General features: G+C 40.9%; 1 long non-coding RNA gene across 1 annotated transcript; it reads right to left on the bottom strand.

Annotated features, from left to right (window-relative positions):
• Positions 819-25,867, bottom strand: LOC110395107. The gene is made up of 3 exons (XR_002436168.1): positions 25,504-25,867; positions 7,957-8,123; positions 819-4,358 (listed from the first exon to the last, which is right to left on the bottom strand). It is a non-coding gene; the product is annotated as an uncharacterized LOC110395107 (long non-coding RNA).

Genomic DNA, 26,375 nt, shown 5'->3' with positions numbered 1-26,375 from the left:
AAGAAGGGAGGTTTAGGTTAGATGTTAGGAAGAAATTCTTGACTCAGAGGGTGGTGAGGCACTATTATATTGCATATACTATCAGGTTTATTTCCATTGGTTATTCAGCATAAATTCTTACACGAACAAAAGACTAAACCAGTCTACTGCAGGGATCCATGATACTGATGACACCCATTCTCTTCCTTCTTTCCTCCCTGTGGCACATCACAGTTTTGAGATTCTTTTACCCCTCTGGCCGTAAGTGATATTGTGATGCATTTCAGAGGTTACCAACTACTGCTGCATGTACGGGGAATTTTCCTGACCATTTCATTTCTGAACTGGAATTATTTGCTGGGTCTTACTAGAAGACTTTCAGGTGGTCACAGTACCAAGTCTGCTGGAGTTCAAACAGAGTTTGGGCAATGCTCTCAGAAATATGGTTTGAATTTTGGGTGGTCCTGTGGAGAGCCAGTAGCTGGACTCAATGATCCTTGCAGGTTGTTTCCAACTCAGGATAGTCCGTAATTCTCTAATTCTGTAACTCTTTCTCACTGTATTTGGTCTAGCTGACAAAATAAAGCCATGGTTAAAAAATAAATCAGCTCCAGTAGTCAGAAGCATTGTTATGCATGCTCACATCCTGACAGTTTTTCACAGCTTTTCAGTGTAGGAGGAGAGTGCTTGCCACTAGAGCTGTAAATACAGCTTTCAGAAAATGTTCCTGCCACTTTTTGGCCTACCCGTTCTTGAGAAACAAAATGGAGTATGTACATACTGAATTTATGAAGAAGACATACAAATATGAAACAATAAGGAAATTAAGAGTTCGGAAATAACAGAAAATTAGAACTCAATCTAAACAAAAGAAAAAAACACTAGAAGAGGCAGTGACATTTAATACAAAGAGCAGTTTAAAACAAGGATAATGATTTTGCAAGGAGGTTTTAATTCAAAAGGATAATGAAAAAGAAAACAGAGAGGTAATAATCGTCCATTCATCTCAGCACAAATAGTTGTTTCACGCTGCATGTGAAGATTTCAGCTGCAACATCATTTGCCAAACATACAATATTACTATGCATTTGCTTGTGAGGAGGATTAAGATATGAAGTATAAGTTAAAATATAATTTAAAAAAATAAAATTACATCTGCTATTAGAGCCGGCAAGACCAGCAACAACATTCCACTGAGCTATTTGTGAAACAGCCAGAAAGAGGTGACAGGAATGTCAAACACAACATCTACAGAAGTTGCTCCAGGCACTCAGTGCCCATGCAAGCTGCCCATCCAAGGCTGGGCAAGGAGGATAACACAAACCACACCACATCTGTCTCACTGACACCACTGTTGCCTTGAAGAGAACAGCCTCCCTGCACATCAAATCCTATTTTGTTAGCAATAACAGTAAGACAGAAGAGAGGAAGCACCCTTCGTAATGCTTTGGGAAACTAAGATTTTGAAAATTCAATGAGACTACTGACTCACCCTTCGATGCACATTAAATAGCTATCTTTGCTTACATGGGCAATAGTCTAATCGATACCTTAGAGGTGAAATGCCTTGTAGCAGACTTGTTCTACTAAAACTGATTCTGTTGCCAAAATAAGTCGGCAGCCTTCGCTCACATTTTGCATCACATTGATGTAATGCCTTAAAAAGGACTTGTATTTGTGACCTAATATTATTCATACTTAGGGCTTATTGATTTCTTTGAAAAAAAATACTACTGAAATCTGAGGCCCAAGTTCAACAAATCCTCAGTTCTGCAGTTAAAATGCAGCTCCTCTTTGTGCGAGGCAAGTTCATGACTGTCTGTTCAGCTACTGGTATTCATTTAAACCTTGATATCCAAGCAGTCTTAAAAAATAAATAACTAAGGTTGAAGACAACACAAGTGTCATTCTCTTCAGTCATCCTGCTTCCTCTTGAGACCAAAATGACACTGAGAACTGTAAGAATCGTGTGTGTGGGTTGTGACAGTAGTAGAAAATCCTTCTACTTAATTCTACCCCCAAAAGGTATCAAAGGAAATTGTGTACTGCACGTTACTGGCATTATCTGTTGTAACATTTACACAACGCTGAGGCATTCTACAGTGGGAACGTTAAACATAGCAGTGTACCTGTTACAGGCTGTAGTGTTGTGGATACTTCCTGTCTATTTTTTTAGGGTACTTGAAACATTAAATAAAAGTATACAGATGGCTCTTTGGAGTCACTCCAAAGGTCTGGGACTTGATCTGGGTCATGGTCTCGGATGGTTGTCTGAAGGAGATGATCAGGGAAATAGAGATGTAAAACACAACGAGCAGCAGGGTGATCCTTCCTCTGCCACATACTCCCACCTCCCAGTTGTTGTTTTTTTTAAAGTGAAGATAGATTTTGAATGGGTGTTTAAAACAGTCAGATTTCAGAGTTATGGGATCCCACATGTGCTGTTTTGACAACCCAGTTTGCAACCTCCAGTCTAACCCCAGCATGGGTAAGAAATATAACACAGTGATTTAACACTGCACATTTTCTCGGTGAATCAGCACATGTATCTAGGACAAAAATGTCTTGATCCTCAAAGCTACAATACTATGAGTGGGATACATAGCATCCACATGTAATCCGTTACCATTTTTGGCTCATGTATCTCTGCCTCTTTGCATAAGGCAGTATCTTTTCACACTTCCATATATTAACTCTATTCTGAAAGGGGGGATTTTACGGTTTTATTTGCTTTTACCACTGCACGAAGAAAAGAGTAAGGCTTCCCCTGTATCTCTAGGCTTCTTCAATGCCTTCAGCAGGATTGCTATCACAGATTTCTTTGTGGCTTCTGCTACTTACTGAGTAAGAGAAAAAACGACATTCTGCAGATTGCAGGGACTCAAAGGCGCTGTGTTCCAGTGGGAAGTGGATTGTATCAGAGCTCAGGATACCTGTGTCTTCACCTTTTCTTGGCTGTTTGCCTGCTGGGTGACCGAGGTTGAATTATTTTGTCAGGTCTCAGTGTCCCTATCTATAAAATAGAAACACATGTCCTTCTTGGGAAGTTTTTTCTGCTTTATGTTTTCAATAGCAAAGGTTTTTTTTTTCTGTTTATACTCTTTTAGTTTTTATTTCAAGGCTTGTCAAGACCCCTAATATACGCAGTAGAGGACCAGATGAGTCATGTAAGAAGATCACAGAATAACACAGACTATCTACCAAGTAGTCATCTGATTCTGATGTTATGTAAGTGCCTAATTGGATGAATAGCAGTTCCTCCCCTCTTAAGACACACATGACAAAAAAATAGTACAACAAGAAGAAACATAGAAAGGCAGAGCAAGGAGATGAATTTACTGTGCTCAGCATAATTGCATGATGTTTTGATGGAGGCATAAAGATCTGGGCGTCTCTTAATGAATGTATCATAACTGCATGCTCATTTATTTTATGGCTTTTTAGTTGCATTATTTTTGTGTTGGTTCAAATATATAAATTTGAAAAACTAATCTGGAAAACTGTAAATCACTTAAACAGAGCACAATAATGATTTTATGTCATTGAAAGTTCCGGCCTCCAACACCAAGACTTCAAAAGATGATTTCTTGCCTTTGGTCACAGAGCATTAGTAGATGTCCAGTTAATGCAAGCAGGAGAGAAAGAGCAACACATGCACATAAGGTGGTAAGAGATGAAACATTTACACAAATTGTGCTGGACCTGCAAATTATTATATGCATTCTGTGAAAATTTAGGATATCATTGTGAACTAGAATAAACCCTGAAATGACGTATTTAGCCAGCTTGAAGAAAAGGAAGCATTTGGAAAAATAGACTGAGCGATGCTTTCAGCTCCTACATTTTCTCAGTATGAAACAACTGAACCTACCATAATAGCCCAAGTACTGTGGCTTTGCTAATTAGCTGCCCTTCAGTAGCACACTGCTTAATCAGAACTGCAGCCTTAGAAGTCTCCCCAGCCTCACAGCAAAGGTGTTTCAGAAAAAGCTGAAAAGCTGTAGTGAGATATGCTATTAAATGTGCCTTTCTTACTTCATCTTGTTGAAAGTACAAATGGAAGAAAGAACTAGTTCACCATCTCCTCTTTCCTGTCTTATTTGCCCCCTTCTGGTCCATGCATTCTCTGGGGAACCATGCTGGCTTAATTTAATTGTACGTGTGTGGGATAAAGAACTCAGGTTTCAGTGAGACCTCAGGTGGTGACAGCTATCAGCAGCAGCTGCGGCAGGAGCTGAGATGTCAGGAAGAGCTTCAGGAAGAGTCTGTCTGTCTCAGAGGAGCTCAATAGCCTGTTAGCTTACTCTCCTCTAAAGCGAGGGGCAGCACTTTGGCAAGGAAAACATCCGGTTTTCATATGGAGACAGCAGCAAATAAACCTGAAAAAAAAAAACATCAGGTGTGACCAGCAGAAGAGCTGCCAGGAAAGTGAGAAAAAAAAAATTAACATCCTTTATCTTCAGGTAGCTGCCAGTTTCCTAGTGCCCTGAAAGGGCTACTTCAAAGCCCCACAGCAGAAGCCTGAGTCAGAGCTACCCCCAAAACGAGAGTAAGCTGGGCACCATCCAGAGGCTGGCCCCATGACATTCACTTCTCTCTCATCATCTCTGCCATCGGAGCTGACAGCTGCTGTGCACTGAGGCTCCACAAGGAACCATGCTAGTTATAGTGCAACAAGGCAGGTAATACAATCACATTTTATACTTCTGAAGCCAGCTACATGGCTGCCAATCCTTTAAGTATAGTGCAGAAGCTTTGCTAATAGGGATGTTTAGAGCTGGGTTTTTGAAATGGCTCTACTTTGACTCATGTTGTATACACTGGATTTGCTTTTATGCCATTCTGAATCTCTCCCTCAAGTCTCAAAACTTCCACAGATTATCCTTTGCCTTCGGATGTGGAGTTTGATTGCTCGCCCAATTAACACAGGTAGGTGGAAAATAACAGACCCAAATCCACAAAGTGGAATAATTACTAGAAAAAGATATATGAGGATCCCAAAAGGCTTCAGGGAGCGTTGTGGGAAGCAGAAAACTCAAGCACCATGCATGATGGTATGAACGGCCTGTGGGAAATAAACCTTCAGTAAGTCAGCACTGCCAGTTTTCTCTCATTATACTGTATTTGGCATGGCTTCCTACCCTGAGTGCCTCTGAAACAGAAAACCCCAGATAGGAGCAGGGATTAGCTGAACTGCGCTACCAGAAACCTGACATACTTTAGGCTGCGTCAAGCTCTAGAGTGCTGTAACTGTGGCAATACCCACACAGTGAGTAAGGCTCCATCCAGGGGGCAGAAGGGAGGTGGAGAGAGAAGATGAGTAAGGAAGAGGTGGACAGCAGTGCCAAGCATTTAAGCAGAGGCGGCTGTCAGCACTGCTTCCCCACAAGACCTCACATGGCCTGCATGGATGGCACCACTTGGTAAGCATGTTTCTCACCCAGAGAGAATCTGAGGAGGAGGAAGATGGGGAGATCCCAAAGCAGAGAATCCCCTTGTTCTTTTTCTCCTGCAGACAGTGTCTGCAAGCTGACGAGCTAGTGTTGATAATGGTACGTGCTGGTAAATCTAGTTCAAGCACAGCACGTGGGATTCAAAAGGTGGAGACAAGCAGCCAAATTCTAGAAAACAACTGTATCTCTCAAGATATTAATATTTTAACCAGAGCACGAAGAAAAAAATGCCACCTCCTTATCTCTAAGCCACTCCATCTGTACAGCTGAAATGCTTTAGATAAAACAACATCCTGTTAACATGAAAAAAGCAAAATTTCTCCTCCGAGGAGTGGTAGTAAGTGTATAATGCAACTGTTATCATATCAGCGCTACTATCATGACTGGCATGCCTCAATATGCCTATCTGATGCAACTACTTCAAACATAATAGGACACTATTATTTTCCAGCTGAAAAGGTTATTTTCATTGCAGTCTAGATGCTACTTCACTTAGCCCATCCTGTGAGAGATGTTACATGAGAAAATGGAGATTATTACTGAGATAACCCCTCTGTCAGTCCTTATAGGGAGCTCCTCTGATCTAGTCCAAAAATAAGATTACCCAGAGGCTTTAATGAACTATACTTAATTGATATGTGGTATTAACTGCACCCTCATAAGAGAGATAATATCTTTTCCTCAGACATGTATCATTCATATCCTCACATAAATCTAGTGTTTGTTGAGTGGGCCCATTTATATCATCTTACAAAATGTCAGACAGATCAGTCCGTGCTCCAGCTTCTAATTTTGTGATATAATGGATATGTACATCCACTGTTGCCAGGTAGCAGATCTCAGACTGTAGCTTCAATAACATTATTCTTTCTGATTTCCACACTAATTATTGACAGATTAAAAGATATTAATTAAGAATGGCCTGAAAAGAGCATACCTCACTGCTAAACATAGGGATTATCTGGCAGAGCAAAGGAAGGGAAATAATTTTTGTGAGGAAATGTGAAGAATTGACTGAGGCAGAAATGTACAGAGAAGTTTTTAGCAGTTCGGAGCATCCTTCTCCTTTCAACAAGCAAGTTCGAGAGAAGACTTAACTCCAGCAACAGTCACACCCTTTCTCTGTTCCAGCTGTCCCACTAGAACTGCCTAAAGACATTCACTGTGGTTAGAAATAGCCACAGCCAGGACAAATCACAGAGTAAGCCCCAACGTTTGGATAGACCTACAAAGCAGCACAAGTTGCTGAGGAAGCGACAAAGTCAGCAGGCTCAGCTTCTCCTGCAGAAATCCCTTTACCATGCCATCCAAACATGGGACAAAATCCTTCCAAAATGCAAGACAGACAGGACCTCTCTCAGTCAGTGTTTTTGAATTGGCTCTGAATGTGTCTCCTAGGCTTTGTTCCTGCTGAGGGACATGTGGTGCTTCTGCTGGCACTAGTGCATGTCTGCAACTATGTTATGTTCAACAGACCTCACTGTCTGTGGGGATCAGTATTCCTGAGGAAGGCTTTGCAATACCAAGGTAAGTGAGAGAAAAGGGAGATTTGCCATGCTTGGCAACAGCAGATGAGAACACTGCAATCCTCATAGCAAAGTAAATTGCAGAGCCTTCCTTGGGGCTGATGATAAGATTCCCCTGGGGGACACAGTGTCAGTTCTTTGTAGAAAAAAGGGGTCTGGTCTGTACTTTTGGAAAAAAGACCATTAATGTTAAGTAATACCACGTCCAGCATCTGCTACTGATGAACTCTTGAAAGGTTACCAGTCCTGAGAAAGTTACTCCATAAGACTGCAAAAAAGTGTCTTAATTTTCATACTATTTGCTGAATACAAAATGGTGGGAGTGAAAAGTTCTCTCAGTATTAATACGGAAGTGAATGACTATTTCACAGCATCTCATAAATATACAACGAGCAAAGTTTCTGAGCTGATACTATTTCAAAGAGCTGCCATCCAGCTGTATGAACACTCATTTGCACACATATGTAGATCAAAGGACTCTGTCTGCACTTGGCAATTTTTGCAATGTCTGCCTACCACAAAACCTTTTCCTGAGTTGGTGTCGTAATTCATTGCCAGGAAAACAGCCCAGATGTCATATTTTCAAAAGGTGAGATCAAAGGGCATCAAGTTAGAAGAAACGGAGATTTCTCCATCTACCTATTCACAGAAGCTGCTTCTATAACCAGAAGGCCAAATATGAGACAAGCTTCTCAAATGCAGCAGCCACCTATCTGTTGAGTGCAATGAGAAAAAAGCTCCATCTGATTCTGCACAGGTAAAATGCTGGAGATTATGTATTCCCTGTGAAAGGGTGTGTATGCTGATGCTTGCTTTGCCCATCTTCTCTGTCTAGTTTCTTACCTGTTTCCAGACACACAAAACCAGGGATTATTGATTTCCAGGCTATACTGCAGGCTCTGATTATTCAGTGAGGTCTTGAGGGGTTAACTAGAGGGATGATTTGTTGTTGTTCAACAGCTGGAAAAACTCCTAGCAGCCAGCCCAACTTTACTTACCTTATGTGCACCTGGAGGTCCTGGAACAGGAACGCATCTTTTTTTCTGCAGCCCCTCAGAGTTAAATCTCTCCACTATCAAAAGTTTTTAGTTTCCATCCATACCAACAGGAGTCTGAAGGCACTGAACGTTCAAGAGAGGCTCCTGGCACTTTCCAGGAGGTTATCCTGGAAGGACAAAGAGAGACGCAAATGTGGGACTGGTGGATTGAATGCTTTTTCTATCTCCCTCCCGAGAGAAAGTAAAAAGAGTTTTTCATGTTGTCTCTTTCATTATATTTCACACTGCACACAATCTTTCCAGACTAAAATGTCTTCACCTGCAGTCAAATCAAATCATTTAAATATTCAACATTTTTTTAGATCCATATCTTTGTAGTCCATAGAGGCCCATTCAGAAGCCTTTGGTATCTTTGTCATTAAATGGGGCTCTACAGATGAGCACTGGCATCCAATAGGGCTTCTCAGGAAAACTGCTATGCATGCAAGCATCATATTAGGATTATAAACAAAACCCTCTTCATCAGAATCTTATCTGGGCTTGAATTAATATCCCGCACATCCAACTTCCTGTTTGTTCTGTGCACCCTAGCTGCAATGTTCCCAATCTCACGCTGTTTCTGTAATTGTGTTGAAAAAGGCCATCAGATTCAGAGCACCGTTTCCCATATTTCTGAATTACATTTATAGACGAAGGCACTCCAGGGTACAGTGCACACTTATCTTCCTGCACTTTAAAACATGGCAGGGGTACCGCAGTTCTGGACGAAAGATGCATTAGCAGGGTCATGTGGTGACAAATTGCATAACACCTGTTTTTACTAGGCTTCACTCTCGTCTGCTATTAGTCTGTTTTCATAAGCAATGTATTTCACACGCAAAAGAGTAAAATAAAACTTGGCCAAGATGGAGTTGTAAATAAATGCCAGTACATTAAGTCAAAAAAAGCTTCAGAGAATGTCAGTGTCAGCAACTAGTAAGGCCCAAAAGAGCGAAGAGGCAAAGTTTACACAAACGAGACCGGCGGTACTTCAAGCCATGTGTCACTCCACACAGCACCACTGGACAGAGGCTTGCCTCAGTAGCAAGGATCAGATTCTTCACCCACAAAACCCAGACCCCGCCCGTTTACAAAGCAGGCCGCAGGGAGTAGGAGAATAGCTGTAAAAAGGGGCCAAAAATGAATATGTACATACATTGATGAATAAATACACTATTTAAAGAAGGAAAACTAATGAAAGAAGGAAAAAGAAGAGGGGCAGATCTGGATGAAAGAAGACAGAGTACTACTTAAAAAAAGAAAGGGGGATTAGAATTTAAAAATAATAATCAAAAAGAGAGAAAGGTAGGAAAGATTGACAAGTCTCAAATATTTAAGTTGGACTAAGGCCACTGAGCCAGTAGGTAATATAAAAGACAAAATGCAGATCTGTAAGAACACCTTTTATCAAAGAGGCCAAGGCTGATGGAAGTTATACCCAGTGAGCCAGTGGTGCGTGTCAAAATGATTTATAGAATTATTAGATTTTAAGATCTGGAAAAATATACCAGAAAGTAACTGAAAAAAGAGGAGCAATGGATAAATACTTTAATTACAAGAGGAAAGTTAATGATGATGAAAAAGGACAAACTAGAAAACAGTCTTTTCTGAGCACACACCTTGTATCAGCACCAGAAGGGCACATCTCCTAATGCTCAGGACATTCCCTTCTGTGTTTCTCAGAATTGATAACTTTTTTTCAAAAACAACAAAATAAACACATCTTGTTTTCATCAGCACTGAATGCAACTGATATTTTCAGTGCACAGACAAGACGTGGGTGTATGACTTCTGTGCTTCTCAGTCATGGGAAATAACATCGTAATGTAACTGATGTGGCATACATGCCAATGCTAACAGGAGACTGGGGCAGGTACATTTGTTGGTATGGTAGAGCAGGGCTGTCACTGTTCTCTGAGGCACTGAAAGCCCTGTTACTCAAACAGCTCCTCTCTTAGACCATCTGCAAATCTTAATGAACTGCAAGCCCTCTGTGCTGCTGGGCATCGCTGCTGTTCCCAACATGAGAAGAGTGAGGTGTAGTCCCCTTCAGATATGGGGCTGGAGCCAGTGGATGAGTCATGGCATGATCTCAGGAAAGAACATGTCCATTTCTGAAAACATCCATTTCTTGCTCTGACACAGATCCATGTTACAGCACTACACACACCAGCCACTTCCCTTCTCTTTTCCCCAACTATAAGACGTTGATAATTGCATTTACAAACCTCTTTAATTACTGGAAGGGACAGTACATACAGGATGGTAAAGCATCTTCTGATGCTATAAAGAGGGAGTTATCAATATGAAAATATAGAGGACAGGCATCTGCCTGCCCACTTTGCCTCATGAGCTCCTCTGCCTCTCACAAGGCATTCTGGGAGGGGCTGCTGGCTTCAGTAGTGCCCTTATGCAAGGTGGAGGAAATAACACTGTGTTCAAGGCAATGGCCTGAACCCAAAGAATTCGCTTTTAGCTCTGAGTCTGCTACAGATTTCTCATTGGCTTTGACTTAGCCATTTAATCTTTCTGCTCCTCAGTTATCCCATTAAAAGAAGCATGAGATAACCCTTTTAACTCGCATGAGTATTGTAGGTACATTCAAGTTGCTGAAGAGCTCTGATACTAAGATGATTTAGGCTATAAAAATACATAAGTGTATTAGGAGTTCTGTAGCTAGCTGATTCCTGTTTCATAACACCCACTAAAACTGGCTCAAAACTTCTTAATCCATAGATAAATGCATTTTAATCTCCAAATCTAGTCAATGACACTAATTTCCTTCATCATCAACACTCACACATAAAGAAATCTATCTGTCCCAAATTATCTGGATATTTCTGTGTTAAGAGAAGTCAGAAAATGGGGAAAATGAAATAAAAATCATAAACACAATTTTAATCATTCATAATTCACCAGTGTTTCAAATAGTGTATTTAAACTTTCCATAAGTCAATCTTTGCATAAATTCTCACATGCAAAATGTCAGTCACATCAATTCCACTTTATAGTTCAGAGGCCAGGCTACAGAAATTACACTTTAAAAGAGTAAAGTTACTTTCAAACTGAGCTATGAACAGAAGAAAAATTTTGTAATGCATGTTTTCTTTACTGTAGCTGATCTCCGTTTCACAAAAGCAGCAAGGATCTTGAGAAATGCATACTCCAGAACACTGAGGATATAAATTAGAATGGTAAGAATATAACTAGTAAAAACACTGAAGCAAAGAACCACATCATGTTAGATATGAAGAATCCTGTCATAGATCAAACTTCAGTCTGAATACAGTGAACTTACTGAAATGAGTGTATCACTTGTGTAGTATGACTAATGCAACCATCTCGTTCATGTGACTTGACAAGAGCTTTCTGTAGGTGAGATTTAAGGTGAGAATTTAATAACATCATTGAGCTAGAGCTAATGTCATCCGGCACTTTAAATCTCTCAGATGGAAAGTTATCAGCAGATAAAAACCTTTTGTTGAGTTCAGTTAGTGATTCAGAAAGGTAAATCTGCTAAAATAGAATGACTGAAATGAAAGATAGTGTTAACATTCATGCTTTTGCAATAAATAATGAATTTAGGAGATCAGGAAGGCAGGTGCATAGAGCCAGAGATAAAGCAAAGCACAGCCTGGGCAGATGCTGTTTTACTTACTTACCTCCATGTTTCACTTTAAAACTTAACCAGAAGACAAACAAAAAAGAGAAAAACATAAAACAAAAACTAAACCAAAACAAACAAGAAAATCCATCACTTCAGTATTTCACAACCAAGTATCTTTTAAGTAGGTAATCAACTAATAATATTCATCTAGTTGTTTGATGCAGACAAATAATCCATGTGGTAATGGTAGAAAACAATAAAGCAAACTTCATCTAGAAACCTAAATAAGCCATAAACTGTGAAGAATGAGAGAACTGGGCTCTTATTTCCTAAACCATTAGTTCTATTCTAAAGAATCATGACTTCTAGCCTTTCTGCAACCTGGATTTGATGGCAAAGCTTTATCAGACCGTAAGAGGAAAGATGAAATAACATCATCAGTATTTCAAAAATGAATGAGGAATTTTTGAAATCAATGATTGAACTTTCTCTTGAGGAGACATTTAGGCCTGTGCATTGTACCAATAGCAAAAGCAAACAAAGAAAAGAGACCCCTTGGAAGTGTTAGCGATTGAGGGCATGGTTGGGTGACAACACAAAATAAGCAGGGCATAACAGAGATAAAACAATAATGGACTGGAGGCCCTTCAGAAAACTTTCTATCATCCTAATACCCTTGAACATCTTTCCAGAAGTTTTTAAAGTATCTCCACTTTAAATTCTTGCAATCAGCTCACAAGAAGGCAGTTTAATGGAAAGAATCATTGAGACAGATATTGGAATAGAATTCAGAGTGAATTTACACTATATTAATACTGGCTTTGTTTGATAGGTAATTTTCTAGATGAAAGAAATGCAGGGTCTTCATCAAGCTTGACATGAGAAAAGCATTTGATGAAACACCACATGATGTTTATAAAGCACACAAAGATAGGGATTAGTGCAAGGAATGAAGTGGTCTGAACTTAAAAAGGAAGTTCTTGGGCAAAACAGGGCTGACTGCTGCTGTACCTCAAGAATCAGTGGGAACCACTCATGACTCATATTTTCATATAATGACTTCAGTTAAAAACAAGACTGATCTGTGATGCTTGCTGAGAGATGTCATCCGTAAAAATCAGTATTGGGATATTTTGATGAGAATCTGAGAGCAGGAATAGCAGAAATGGAATCAAATAGCATACTACAAAAGTGGCATTATCTTGCACTTAGAGTTTACTAACAAGAAGTCCTTTCCAAAGCTGAGAACTCATTAGTTGGAGATGACAGAAAGGAAAAAGGCCTAGGCTATTCACAGAGGACAGAATGACTAAGTTTGTGAAAGAATGTGTACAGTCTTCAGTTGTTATCAGGTACAATGTTTCTGGTAGAAGGAGGAAAGTATCAGTGACAGTACACAGATCATAGATGCCATAGGCATCCATCTGCAGTATGGGTCTAGGCAGTCATATTTAAAGGAAAATAAAGATAATTTGAATCTAGATCAGGACATTAGGATAATAAAGGAAATTAACAGCTTTCTTCCAAAAGATGTGAAACAAAGGATTCAAAGAGATATGAATGCTGCCCACAAATAGCAGAGAATAAATGCCTACTAGGGAAAAATGACGACTTGTGCTAAATGACAACACAGACAAACAAAAAACATTAATTTGTCATGATCAGATATTTAGATGGAAATCAGAAAAGGAGAGAGGCCAAAGAATTGTCTTCTTCTGTGAAAATGGTAACAAGAAACTAAATAAGGAAGAAAAGCTTCCAAAATAGTGGACTTGATTGGGAAGGGGAAAGGGGGAGGGGAAAGGGAAAGGATCTCTTCCCTTGCCCCGTTTGCTGTCCTAATTCCAGTAATAACAGGTTTCTGAAATCTATTGGCGTTAAAGAACTCCAGAGGATTTTGGTTTAGAAAACCTTTGAGGCAGAGGAATTCAAACTAATATTGTTATTTCTTGTAGTGACTACATAGCCTTCCTCTCCCAGCAATACTGCATAAGGCTTTTTTTTCAGCCTCACATGCTCAGATATGCATTAGATAGGTAGGTTGCTCTGAAAGTAATGCTTCCTATTTATTTCCATGGAAACCACAACAGATAACAAAGAGCACAATAACACTGTTTGATAGAGCAAATTCTTGGCTACAGATCAGTATTTTTCAACATAATCACCACCATTAGCTATGCACTTTCACCAGCAATGAACAAGAGCCTGCATGCTGCAGTCATAAAAATCTGCTCTACTTTATTGCCATATCACCAACATACATCACTGACATCGCGAGCCAACATAATAAAATAGGAGGCATTACTTTCAGAGCAGCCCTTCTATCATGAATTACTCACTAGTTCTCAGACAAATAACAAAATGGATTGCCAGGTGCTGTGATTGACCAGACTATACATCTTTGTTTTTGTTTTTGTGGTTTCTTTATACTTCTTCATACTATACTCTCTTTTTGCCTTATTCCTTTCATTTTCTCTGCAAATTTGCAATCATTTGGGTTAATATTTTGCTATATGCTATCATAATTATCTACATATTTCATTATGTTTTTACACAGCTTTGCAGGCTGCTTTTATATATGTATTTTCTCCTATTTTTATAAGCCTTTTCCCAGACAAAAGATGTCTAGATTAATCACTTATCATTCTCATATTACTGATTACATCTCATGACCATAGCTCCATCCATCTTGTCAGGTTTTGATTCCTCTTTAAGTCTGGCTAAATTTTTAATCTCGATTCATTATGATTGTGTCCACTTGGGTTTTTTTTCTACAGAAGTCACCAGAGTCAATAACTGGACTGTTATCAGGAACTGGATATAAGGAATTTCAAGACCAAAAAGATGTGTTCTACTTGCACCCCTAGAAAGACATAAACAAGAAAATGTGAAATTGTGTGAACAAGGAATGAGCAGATGATATTTTAAGGGAGCTTGTGAACTCCTTCCTTCAGTCTGTACCCCTGTGGATGTAAAAATTCCCATCTAATAATGCAAACAGTGCATTTGCTTTGTGTTTTCATCTGATTGAAACTCCCACTTAAATGCAGAAAGGCACATTCCCAGGTTCATCCAGAACTTCAGCTCAGTCCTAGGACTACAGGTAAGCATAATTTCTGCCGCACTACATCCGCCCATATAAGTCAGGCTTAACAAACTGTCTTTAAACCCAACCTGCCAAGCAAGCTGCTGCTCCCCTCCTGTGTCAAGAACCATAGGGAGTAAGCCTCTGACATGGTTCAAAGGATGGACTATCCACTGCAGGAGGAACGGGGCAAAAACTACTGGTGTGATCCTGGTATTCTAGGACAAACTATTTGAAAAAGGATAATGGCCACCTTCTGCTGTGTTCCTGGAGAACTGACAGAGGCTTTGCTCAGCAGAAATTACCTGAAACTCTTCTCTTATCTAACAAAAAAGATGAAACCAAGATAAACACTTCCCTTCCAGTACATTCAGTTTAGGACCCAAACCCAGGCTCTGCATCAGGAATGCTCTGCTTATCATAGAGCATCATCATCATCACCTCTGCCTCTCCCGTCTGCGCACACGTTTTGCACTAGTTTGAATGGAGGAGCCCCATAGATACAGAACAAGGGAAATAGATGACACAGAAATAAGCCTCACTTGTCAAGTTAACTTGCTTATCTTATGCTTAATAACATATTTCTTTTTAAAAGTAAAAATGCACACACTATTAACACAGCTTCCCAGCAGTTGGCCTTTCTTTTGAATTGTCAATCCATTGAGAAAGCTGATATTTAAGTATTTAACCACCTTTCTGTAGAACTATACTGAACTCTCAATCAATTCAATTTTTAATAGCTGGTTGATTTCCTAACAGGAATAGTTTTACAGGCCAGCTTCCCACTTTTTCTACTCACTACTGCATCAACTAATATAAAATCATTACCATGTTTGTGGTGTTCTGCCATGTATTTCACAAATACAATCCTGTAATATATTGGGTACCTCACTTCTGATCCACCAGTGTGCATATGAATGTCCTTCAAGGCCACTTCCCTCAATTATGTAGTGCTCTTTAAAAGCAGGGAATAATTAATGTGCTTAGAGTTGTGTGCATCCTCAAGCTCTTTGCTACATCAGGTGCTCTGCTCAGGTGCCCTTTGACAGGATACATATTCTTAGAATTATGTGTTCGGTTTACATGACAAGGTTTTGGCAGCAAAGAACTGCAGAGTAGGCCTCTATGAGCAGAACCCAGAAGCTGTCCCATGTTAGATCAGAGCCAGCTCCATCTGCTCCAAAATAGACCTGCCGCTGGCCAGAATTGGCCAAGTCTGCTCTGAGGGAGCAGATTTAAGAAAAGGAAGAACTGCTGTGCAACAGCAGCTGGGAGAGAGAAGTGAGAAAATGTGAGAGAAACAGCCCTGCAGGCACCAAGGAAGGAGGGCATGAGGTGCTCCAGGTGTGGAGCAGAAGCCCCCTGCAGCCCAGGAGAAGTCCACAGTGGAGCAGGCTGTTCCTTTGCAGCCCACGGGCACCATGCAGAGCAGATCTCCATGTGCAGCCATGGTGGAGCCCACGGTGCAGTGGATGTGGCCTGTAGGAGGCACAACCCCATGGAGCTGCAGCCTATGGGGACCTGTGCTGGAGCAGTGCCTGAAGGGTGGTATGGAGCCATGTTGGAGCACTGCTTGGAGCTGCTGCCTGTGGGAAGCCCACGCAGCATCAGTTCAGGAAAGACGGCATCCCATGGGAAGGATCCTGTGATGGAGTCTGTTTTGCCCATAACAGCAATTGGTGAGAGATCTCCCTGTCCTAATCTCAACCTTCAAGTCTTTTAACATCAAGTTTTCTCCTACCTGCTCTTTTGAGGAGAGAGAGTGAGAGAGCACCATGGTGAGCTGAGCTGTCTACTGCTGTGAAACCACCACAGCCTACCAGACTGGAAGTGCATGAGAGTCAGAAAAAAAAGGGGAAGGGGATGGCAAAGAACAAAAGGGGAAAGGGGAAAGGGAAAGACAGGGGAGGGGAGGGGAGGAAAAAGGAACCACTCATTTTCTGTGAATCATAGCAGAAGTTCTTCACTGGTGTCCAAAACCAACTGCAATCACTGCAGCTACTTAATGACCTTATCAACAGAGTTCAGAGCCTATATTTTAAAGATGCCTTTCTCATTTGTGAGATACTCAGTATTCGAAATTAGACCTCTGCTACTTATACCTTCCAGTGTTCTTCTCATATATTCTCTTTGCACAGATTTTTGCAAGCTCTTCTAATTAGACCAGAAGCACTTCAAGCCACGCAACGTGTTGCTATGTTCCTGTGGTAGGTGTAGAAAGAAATGCAGGCTTAAATGATGTGTGGCTGCTGCTGTCTTAAACAGGAAGGGTAGTTTTTGTGAGGTTTTAAGCCAGAAATCTGATTTTCTACCTGCTTTTATAACACAGCAAAATGAGCAGTCACAGGCAAGCCCATGACAGGTAGAAATGAGAAATTTTAAGGGCTATTAAACTTTCTAAAAACGTTCCCAGTGGATCAGCATAAATTTAGTCAGTGACTATTTCTGTAATTTTGATATAGTGGGAACTTTCACAACGTCCAATGGTTTATTCAGTGAACTCTTAACAGTTTGGTAGTAACCTTGGCTGACAGAAAACCAAGGAAAGGCCTCTGCACACCTGAAGAAGGGCTTCAGGTTATTTTGCACCTATTCCATTTTTCATTATATTTATTTTGTAGACTCTTGTTTACCTTAAGTTTCTTTGCTGTTTTTTTCCTGGTGGTTTTCTATTTTTTAATTTTTCAACTGAAAAAAAAGAGCAGAAACTGAAAGAGAGGCAAGGTGACTTTTTTCCTCAGTCTGTGGGTAAAATCAGAGCAGTCTAAAGCAATGATAAGTATCCAGGTGAGGAAATAAAATGCATAAGGTCAGCATTATTGACAGGCAATCTGCTGAAATCCAACATAACGCATGGAAATGAGTATGGCCAGGTCGTATTTTGCATTTGTAGATAAGTTTGGTTTTCCCTCACAAAAAGAGAATTTGAATCCAAAGGAAAGGAATGAGTGCACACCCAAAGCTGAGAAGATGGCAAATGTCTGTACTTGGCAGTAACATTATCATCAGAGCTCTGAATCAACTTTCAGGCAGGACCTGCATCTATCACTTATGCCCTGAGTGGCATTTATAATTGCTGTTGACAATATAAAATTTATTCTAGATTTATACTGGGGTTACTGAGAGCAGAGATCGGTCTTTTAATGTGAAATAGGTCCCCCGAGAGACATTTCAGAGTAGCAGAGAGTGACAATTTGCATCATAAGCATTGCAATGACACTGACATCAGTAAGTGCCCTGTCAGCATTCTGAGAGAAAAGTAGGTATGAAGTATTCAGATTTTTATTTAGTGCCTTAAATACTTGACACTGGAGAAAAAGTTTTGAGTTCAGGCATCCAGGTGGTTACACAGCTCTGTCTTTCTGTTCCAAGTACTGCCAGGCCATCACAAACCAATAAAAACATCTGTATAAGCCCTCGTGGGACCAACACCTTTTGAAAGGAACACTGATGCAAATCGTAGTCTGCTAAAGCACTCCTATCCACTGTTCACAGATGCTCCAGGCTTCTTAGAAGGAAACTTGAAGAAGTTTCTCAGCTACATATCTCTGCAGAGTATGCAAAAATGTGCAACTAATTTGACAGCCTCCTTGAGTTCAAGAAAGGATGGGAAGGAGTAGAAAGAATTAGCCGTGCCCTTACAAGTAGCAGCAGCCATCTCCTGCTTTATTTCAGTACAGAACTTGGCTCTAACTTACACCACCACAGGAGCACAGAAGAGCCATAAAGCCACACTGGCTGACAGGCCAGATTCTCTTCACACAGGGTGTTCGTGCACCACAAAGCCAGAACAACCACCTGCATATCATTCTTCCCTCCCTCCAGAGGTGATGTAGGCAAATGTCAGCAGCAGCTCACGATTGCAATTCTCCAGCTGCTGGAGCAGCTGCATGGGGCCAGTGCTGATCTGGAAAATATCAGAATACTCTTAAAGCTGCTTTGAATTATTTCACAAGCTGAACCAGCTGGCTTTACTTTCCACAGCAGACCATGCTTGACCCTCTCAGACCCACTGTCAGGATTTTCTTTTCTACAACTCAAATCCCTCCTCGCATAGAAAACCGCAGGTGCAGGTTATCTTCTCCAGAGGATGGAGCTACAAGGCTGCTGAATAAGTCAAATACTGAACTGGGGGGGTGTGAGGGGGAAGATTACCTAGGTGCTGCTACCAGCATATTTTCTTGTTTCACGAGCATATCTTTAGCAAGTGACTGACAGTGCTTCAGGCACTTAAACCAACTGCTGCCCTCATTTAGTGCCAAGTCTGCCCAGATCCTTTGCTTCTGCCAATCAAACCTCAAGTTTGCCTTCCAAAGTTTGTCTTGGAGTAAAATCTGTACTTTTTGCCACGCTGATTCAGAAAGCCATCCGACAGAGCTCTCCTGATCAGCAAGAGGGGAACAAAATATTTCCTGGAATGAAGCTCTTCATTAAAAGACTTTCCCTTCCAGGGAAGCACAGTGTAGTTGTTACAGCATGTAATTAGAAGTCAAATGACTAAAGCTTAAATAAAATACCCATGTGACTGAATTATTTACTTTCTTAGCTATTAATTTGCAATATATACCAACTCGTCTCCATCATAGGGATGTTGAGAGGCTTAATCACTGAATATACCTGGATCACTATAAAATGTTGAAAAGCTGAATACTTGGTTTTGTGGAGGTGGCCATTTTTGTAAATGCTACTAACTGATAAGGGAACTGGTAGATTTTGAGCTAAAAAAAATGAAAGGTACCCATGGTAAAACTTTCCTCTTTCATGGACCTGGAATAAATCACTGGGAACACGTGTAACAGCAAGTTGCACTCCACTACTGAACAATACTGTTACTCGAAGTAATTTCTTAATAGTCCTAGAAATGAATCTGGCTATCATCAGACAAAATTTGTGAATATTTGGACCCAGGATTCTTCCCCTAGAGAAGATAAATAATTTTCAGCTCCTACTGAAAGTATTCTCTTCCTTGTAAAAAAACATAGCTATAATAGTAACTAAAGAAAGAATAAAGAAATATACACAAGGGACCAAAAAAGCACCTGCGGGAGACAGAATCATTTACTTGATAGTGTGTCATAGCCACTGGAACTAACACAGACCCCTGCTTTGCCTTTACACAAGCTTGATCTCATTTAATGAGCCATTTAAGGACAACCTAAAAAAAGTCTACATAAACTACAGAATCAGAATGGTTGAAGTTGGAAGGGACCTCTAGAGACATCTGCCCCAAGCCCTGCTCAAGCAGAGCCACCCAGAGCAGGCTGCCCAAGCTCACATCCAGTTGGGTATTGAAGATCTCCAAGGAGGAAACCTCATAGCGATCTGGGAAACCTGTGCAAGGACTCACAGAGGAAAAGTTATGGTTAGATGGAATTTCTTGTAACTCACTTTGTGACCACTGCCCCATAATAATCTCTGTGAGCCTTTGCTGAACTGTCCAATATCTGCATGTCTCTTCTATACTGGGATGCAGAAATGACCACAATACTCCAATGCTGATCAGAGGGAGAAAAAATTACATTTGTCAAATCCTCATTAAGTATGTTTAAGCAAGCATGTTATTCTTCCGTATTCTCTATTTCATTATCTAATGGTGCCTTGGCACATAGAATTATCAAGACTGTATCCTAGTTCCTGTGTGCACTTCCCTCTCTGGAAGGAAACTGGAGACCTGATCACGAAGGATACAGAGAAAGCTGAGGTACTCAATGACTTCTTTGCCTCAGTCTTCACCATCAAGGGCTCTAGCCACACTGCCCAAGTTGCAGAAAGCAAAAGTAAGAACTGGGAGAAGGGAGATCTGCCCACTGTAAGTGAAGATCAAGTTTGAGACCATCTAAAGAGACTGGCAATGCACAAGTCCACGGGACCCGATAAGATCCATCCACGAGTTCTGAGGGACCTGGTAGATGAAATTGCCAAACCACTATCCATCATATTTGAAAGGTCATGGCAGTCTGGTGAAGTTTCCACTGACTGGAAAAGGAGAAGCATAAACCCCATTTTCAATAAGGAAAAAAAAAGAAGATCCAGGGAACGACAGGTCACTCAGTCTCACCTCTGTACCTGGCAAGATCATGAAGCAGATCCTCCTGAAGGCCCTACTAAGGCACACGGAGAATAAAGATGAGGTGATTGGTGGTAACCAACATGGCTTCCCCAATGGCAAGTTACGCCTGACAAATGTGGTAGCCTTTTATGATAGAGTTACAGTGTCAGTGGATAAAGGAAGAACAACTAACATCATCTACCTGGACTTGCGCAAAGTGTTTGACACTGTCTCACATGACATACTGGTCACCAAACTGGAGAAAAATGGATTTCATGGATGGAGCACTCACTGGATAAGAAACTGGCTGGATGGCTGCACTCACAGAGTTGCGGTCAGTGGCTCAGTGTTCAAGTGAAGACCAGTGATGAGTGGCATTCCTCAGTGATCGGTGTTGGAACCGGTACTATTTAACAACTTTGTAGGTGACGTGGACAGTGGGATCAAGTGTACCCTCAGCAAGTTTGCAGATGACACCAAGCTGAGCGGTGCAGTTGACATGCTAGGGAGAAGGGATGCCATCCAGAGGGACCTGTACAGGCTTGAGAGGTGGGCCCATGCCAACCTCATGAAGTTCAAAAAGGCCTGCACCCAGGTAGGGGTAATCTCATGTACAAATATAGGTTGGGAGGAGAATGGCTTGAGAGCAGCTCTGAAGAGAAGGATTTGGGAGTGTTGGTTGATGAAAGACTCAACATGAGCCAGCAATGTGTGCTTGCAGACCAGAAGGCCAAGGAGGTCAAGGGAGGTGATTCTTCTCCTCTACATTCATGAGACCCCACCTGGAGTACTGTGTAGAGTCCCAACACAAAGAAGGACATTGAGCTGTTGGAGTGGGTCCAGAGGAGGGCCACAAAGATGAGAGAGTTGGGGCTTGTTGGCCTGGAGAAGAGAAGGCTCCCAACTCCCTTGCAATGAACAGGGACGTGCACAGCTAGATCAGGTTGCTCAGGGCGTGATCCAGCCTCACCCTGAAAGTCTCCAAGGGTGGAGTATCAACCACATCTCTAGGCAACCTGTTCCAGTGCCCTCACTGTAAAAGACTTTTTCCTTATGTCCAACCTAAATCTACCCTCTTTAAGCTTGCAGCCATTTCTACTTGGTCTATCACCACATATCCTGCTGAAGAGTCTATCCCCTTCTTTCCTACATCTCCCCTTTAAATACTGAAAGGCCGCTATCAGGTCACCTTGGAGCCTTCTCTTCTCCAGACTGAACAGCCCCAGCTCTCTCAGTCTGTCCTCACAGGAGAGGTCTTCCATCCCTTGGATCATTTTTGTGGCCATCCTCTGGACATGCTCCAACAGGTCTGTGTCTCTCCGGTACTGAGGACTCTACATCTGGACGCAGCACTCCAGGTGAGGCCTCACCAGTGCAGAGCAGAGGGGCAGAATTACCTCCCTCGATCTGCTGGCCACGCTTCTTTTGATGCAGCCCAGGATACGGTTGTCATTCTGGGCTGCGAGGGCACACTGCTGGCTCATTTCCAGCTTGACATCCACCAGTATAAAGGCATGTTGCAACAGCATGAGGGGAAACGGCTTTAAACTGGAAGAGGGTAGATTTAGACTAGATATTAGGAAGAAATTCTTTACTGTGAGAGTGGTGAGACCCTGGAACAGGTTGCCCAGAGAAGCTGTGGATGCTCCCACTCTAGAGTTTCTGGCATTCAAGGCCAGGCTGGATGGGGCTTTGAACAACCTGGTCTAGTGGGAGGTGTTTTTGCCTATAGCAGTGGGGTGGAATTAGATGATCTTAAAGGTCCCCTCCAACCCAAATAATCTATGATTCTATGACTCTTTGTTTACAGGACAGGTCCTGTGACCATGTTGTCCATCCCTCCACAGCCTGCAGAGGAACAACTCATCGAAAGCAGAGGCTGCAGACAGAGGAAGAGCAGATGAAGTAGCAGCCAGTTGTGAAATAGCTTCTCAAAAACACTTCCTGCTTTCCTCTGTAGGGGTCAGCAAGCACAACAGTTTGGAAACAATCTCCAGAAGCGTGCAGCTTTGTTCTAGGCCAGTCCCAAGACAGCATAAATGAGCAAATGTATTGTTCTTACAACCACAATAGCATGTACACCTTTTGAAGAAGTTAATTAGGACATTCACATTTCCATTTTAAGGCATCAATTTGTAGTGCATTTTAAGTAGATAGTGTATTTGTTATTCTTCTAAAGAAGCAGTCAACTTAATTATGTATTGCAGAAGTAGGAACCCAACTGATACTGTGGTCATTTGTGCAATATGCTACACAAACATGCATACACACTGGCCTCAAAGAACTTGCAGTCCAAACAGGCAGAACAAATACAAAGTAGAGCTACTCAGGTTGGAGAGATTAGCTGTTTCCATCCAAATGGTTCACAAAGACTCAGAATTTCCAAAGCGAGTGAATGACTCCTGAGTCCAGATACAAAAATCTCTGCCTCACTGAGCCTCCCTGAAGACTCTGGAGCACCAGGGTACTGCAGAATGCTACAGTGGAGGTAAAGAAGAACATAAGGCTCAAGTTCCAGGAAAAAAAAAGAGTTCTGATTGCATTATAATGTTAAAACACCCAGTGCCAAACCTCATGGGTAAAAAATGATAATTCACAAGTGACCCTAACAAACAACTTCGCTTCCAAAAATTTTTCAGAGTTCTAATTATCTCTAACATTTCTCTGCTTGCCTTTAGCTTTTCATGTGGTTCTTTGCAGATCCTCCTTGCTATTTAAAACATTCTAATAACAGAAGATGTTTTTTGAAAAATAAGTTGAATCTGTGAGGAGTGACCTACGCGTGAGACGTTCATGGCTACAGAATCAGTGCAAAATGCTGAAGGTTATGGAGAAAGGAAAAAAAAGATCACTTTCTCTCCACAAGCATAAGGAACCAGCAGATCTATGATAGATTTCCTGAAAATGCTAAGCAAAATCAGGTGAAGTAAACAATGCTAGGAGCTTGGGGACAGGGTAACAAAAACAAAACAATTCATAGCAAATTACAGTGAATACCCTCAGGCAACAACTCAAAAACTCCTGCACAGGAGGCACAACATAAACCAGGCAACCTTATACACAGAACAACAACTACAGGAAAGGCTGCATCTCACAGTCACAGTGTGGTTTGGGTAGGAAGGAAGATCAGCTGTTGGAGTCACTTAGCTGTAGAAAATCCTTTCCTATTTTGTGGCTTTGCATGGCATTATGTATGCCCTTCAGGGCAAGAATTGATGTAAGCACTGGAAAATCATTTGGCCTGTGGATGGACTTAATGTGTGATAAGCTATATAGCATGGAAACACATCTGGCATGCTTGGAAAGGAGTAGGGACTTAAGGGTTTTATGGCGTGCTTACATAGCATCAGCCATTAAGACAAAGGTCGCCTCAACTTTTGAACCATAAGACTTCTCAAGACAGTATATCTTTAACTAATCAGTTAATAAAGAGTGGGGCACAGTGAAGTCCTGGCTAGCTTCAATGTACTACTGTGACTAGCTTCCATATACTACTGCAACCTAAACATCAATCCTCTGTACAAAAGGCTTCAGCTGAGCCAGAAGGTGGGCCTTGATCTCTACATGAGTAATCCAGAACCTGGATGATCAACTTCATTAAAAATATTTGCTTTTTTAATAACAAATAGAAATTACTCTTGGTGCCAGAAGGAAGCCAAACAGGTTATGGAATAAAGTCTACACCTTACAGAAATGGCACAGGTTTCAGAAGTAAGCAGTGTGGACTAGAGAAAACAGCCTACAAATAAATCAGAAAATACTTGACTTCAAACTCTATGTCACTGGCAAATAGGAACTAAGGTCTAATTATCACACTGACATGTTTCAAAAATTAAAAAAAAAAACATTTTCTGCAACTGTCACAGTGTCAAAACAAATATCTGCATATTCAAGCAGATGTCAGATATTGTAGAGGCGTATATGTACATGCAACTTTAAACAGAAAATTCTCTAAAATTGGAGGCATAATCTGTTGCCCTAATTGCAACATCCACAAATCTTAGTTGGAGGGAAAAGTGCTGATTTCATTTTTCTCTTTTTCCATATGCAGAACCTGACTTCTGAGTACAAATAAACTGAAATAAAAGAATCAATAGCATTTTTAGATAGATCCAGGCCCATTCTGAATGTCATTATTTTTCCTTTTCATCCTAATACTGTTATTTGTAAACGTGAAGAGAGTGTTGTATAAATTGTCACATTTGTATTGCAGCTAGCAGTAATAACAGTATCTTTTACTAAGACTAAATAATGTCTCACTTCTGAAAAAATTCAAATTTATGGGCTATTTTTCTTGGAAAAAAAAGAACGGTGGAAAGAGCCCATCAATGACATCTATTTAAGTACTCCATAGAAACCACAATATTATTGATTGTTATTATTATTACAGTCAAGATAAACTCAGATGTAAACAACACAAGTTTGGCCAGAGATAAGGCTTCTCAGTAAAAAATGCATGAATAAAACTACAGAAACTGCACCCCTAAACTGTTAGCATCAGACTTCTTTAAGGCATCCTCACAGGGGCAGATCTTTAAGAGAGACCTAAATGTCAAGAAGGTGCATGCCCTGGAGGTTTGCTTAGGAAGGTGCTCTCATTCACCCACAAATGACCAAGGACTGCAGGACTTGACCCTGAAGCTAATGTTCAAGGCTCCTCTTTTCACAGCATCACTGGTACAGAGTTGTACCCCTTGTACATGCAAAGGCAGCAGTCGGGGACAACAAATGGTTTTTTCTGTAATCAAAAGTATCAACATCTCTTACCTGGTGCAAATCCTGAGGGAAACTGAGATATGCCAAAATATCTTTCTCTTTTGCCCACCATACAGATAACCAGTTTTTCAATTCAGTTGCCACTTACGGCACATGTTATGCAACCTTTTGGTTTAGCCAAGAAGCCAAAGGGACTTTTCATTGCAGACAGCTCCTCTGTAAATGCAAAGGGCCATGGCTCCATTGAAGTTCTCAAAGCAAAGCCACATTTAGCTCTGCTCAAAGTCTGGTTTGATGTGTGTGCCAAAGACATCGAGCTGTTCTCAAATAACAATTGACAATAAAAGGGTCAATACCACATCCTGCTTCTGGTGTGAAAGCAACAATGAAAAGTAACGCAAATGAGTTAAAAAAACGATTACTAACTTTAAAGACATAGTGATGGGCTCTGAACTAGCAATTACCACTCCAACAAGAGATACTGGAGTTATAATAGATAGCATTATGAACACGTCAGCGTGGTGCTAAGTAGTTGTCAAAAAAAACCTGAAATGTTAGAAATTATTAAGAAAGAAATAGAGAACAAAACCAAAAACTATCATTCTGCCCACATCTTGGTTACTGTTAAATTCTACTCTCCTCATCTCAGAAAGAATAAAAGTTGATTTAGAAGACAGACACAGCAACACGATAGAGATAATCAAAGGTTTGGCACCGCTTCCAAACAAGGAACAACTAACACGCCATGATTCCTCATTCTGAAAAAAGAGATAATGGAGGGGGTTGGCAGAATAAGGAAAGGCACAGAGACAACAGGAAACAACTGTTCATTTTCTGTTCTGGTACAAGAGCTAGTAGGCATCAAAGTTCTTAGAATGAGGATATACTTTCTAAACAAAGAACTGAATGTGTAGTCTGGCTGA

This window comes from Numida meleagris, chromosome 2, assembly GCF_002078875.1.
Source record: "Numida meleagris isolate 19003 breed g44 Domestic line chromosome 2, NumMel1.0, whole genome shotgun sequence".
In the NCBI taxonomy this organism is placed as follows: Eukaryota; Metazoa; Chordata; class Aves; order Galliformes; family Numididae; genus Numida; species Numida meleagris.
The sequence above is the reverse complement of the archived record's forward strand: the minus strand, read 5'-3'. Positions and strand labels throughout refer to the sequence as shown.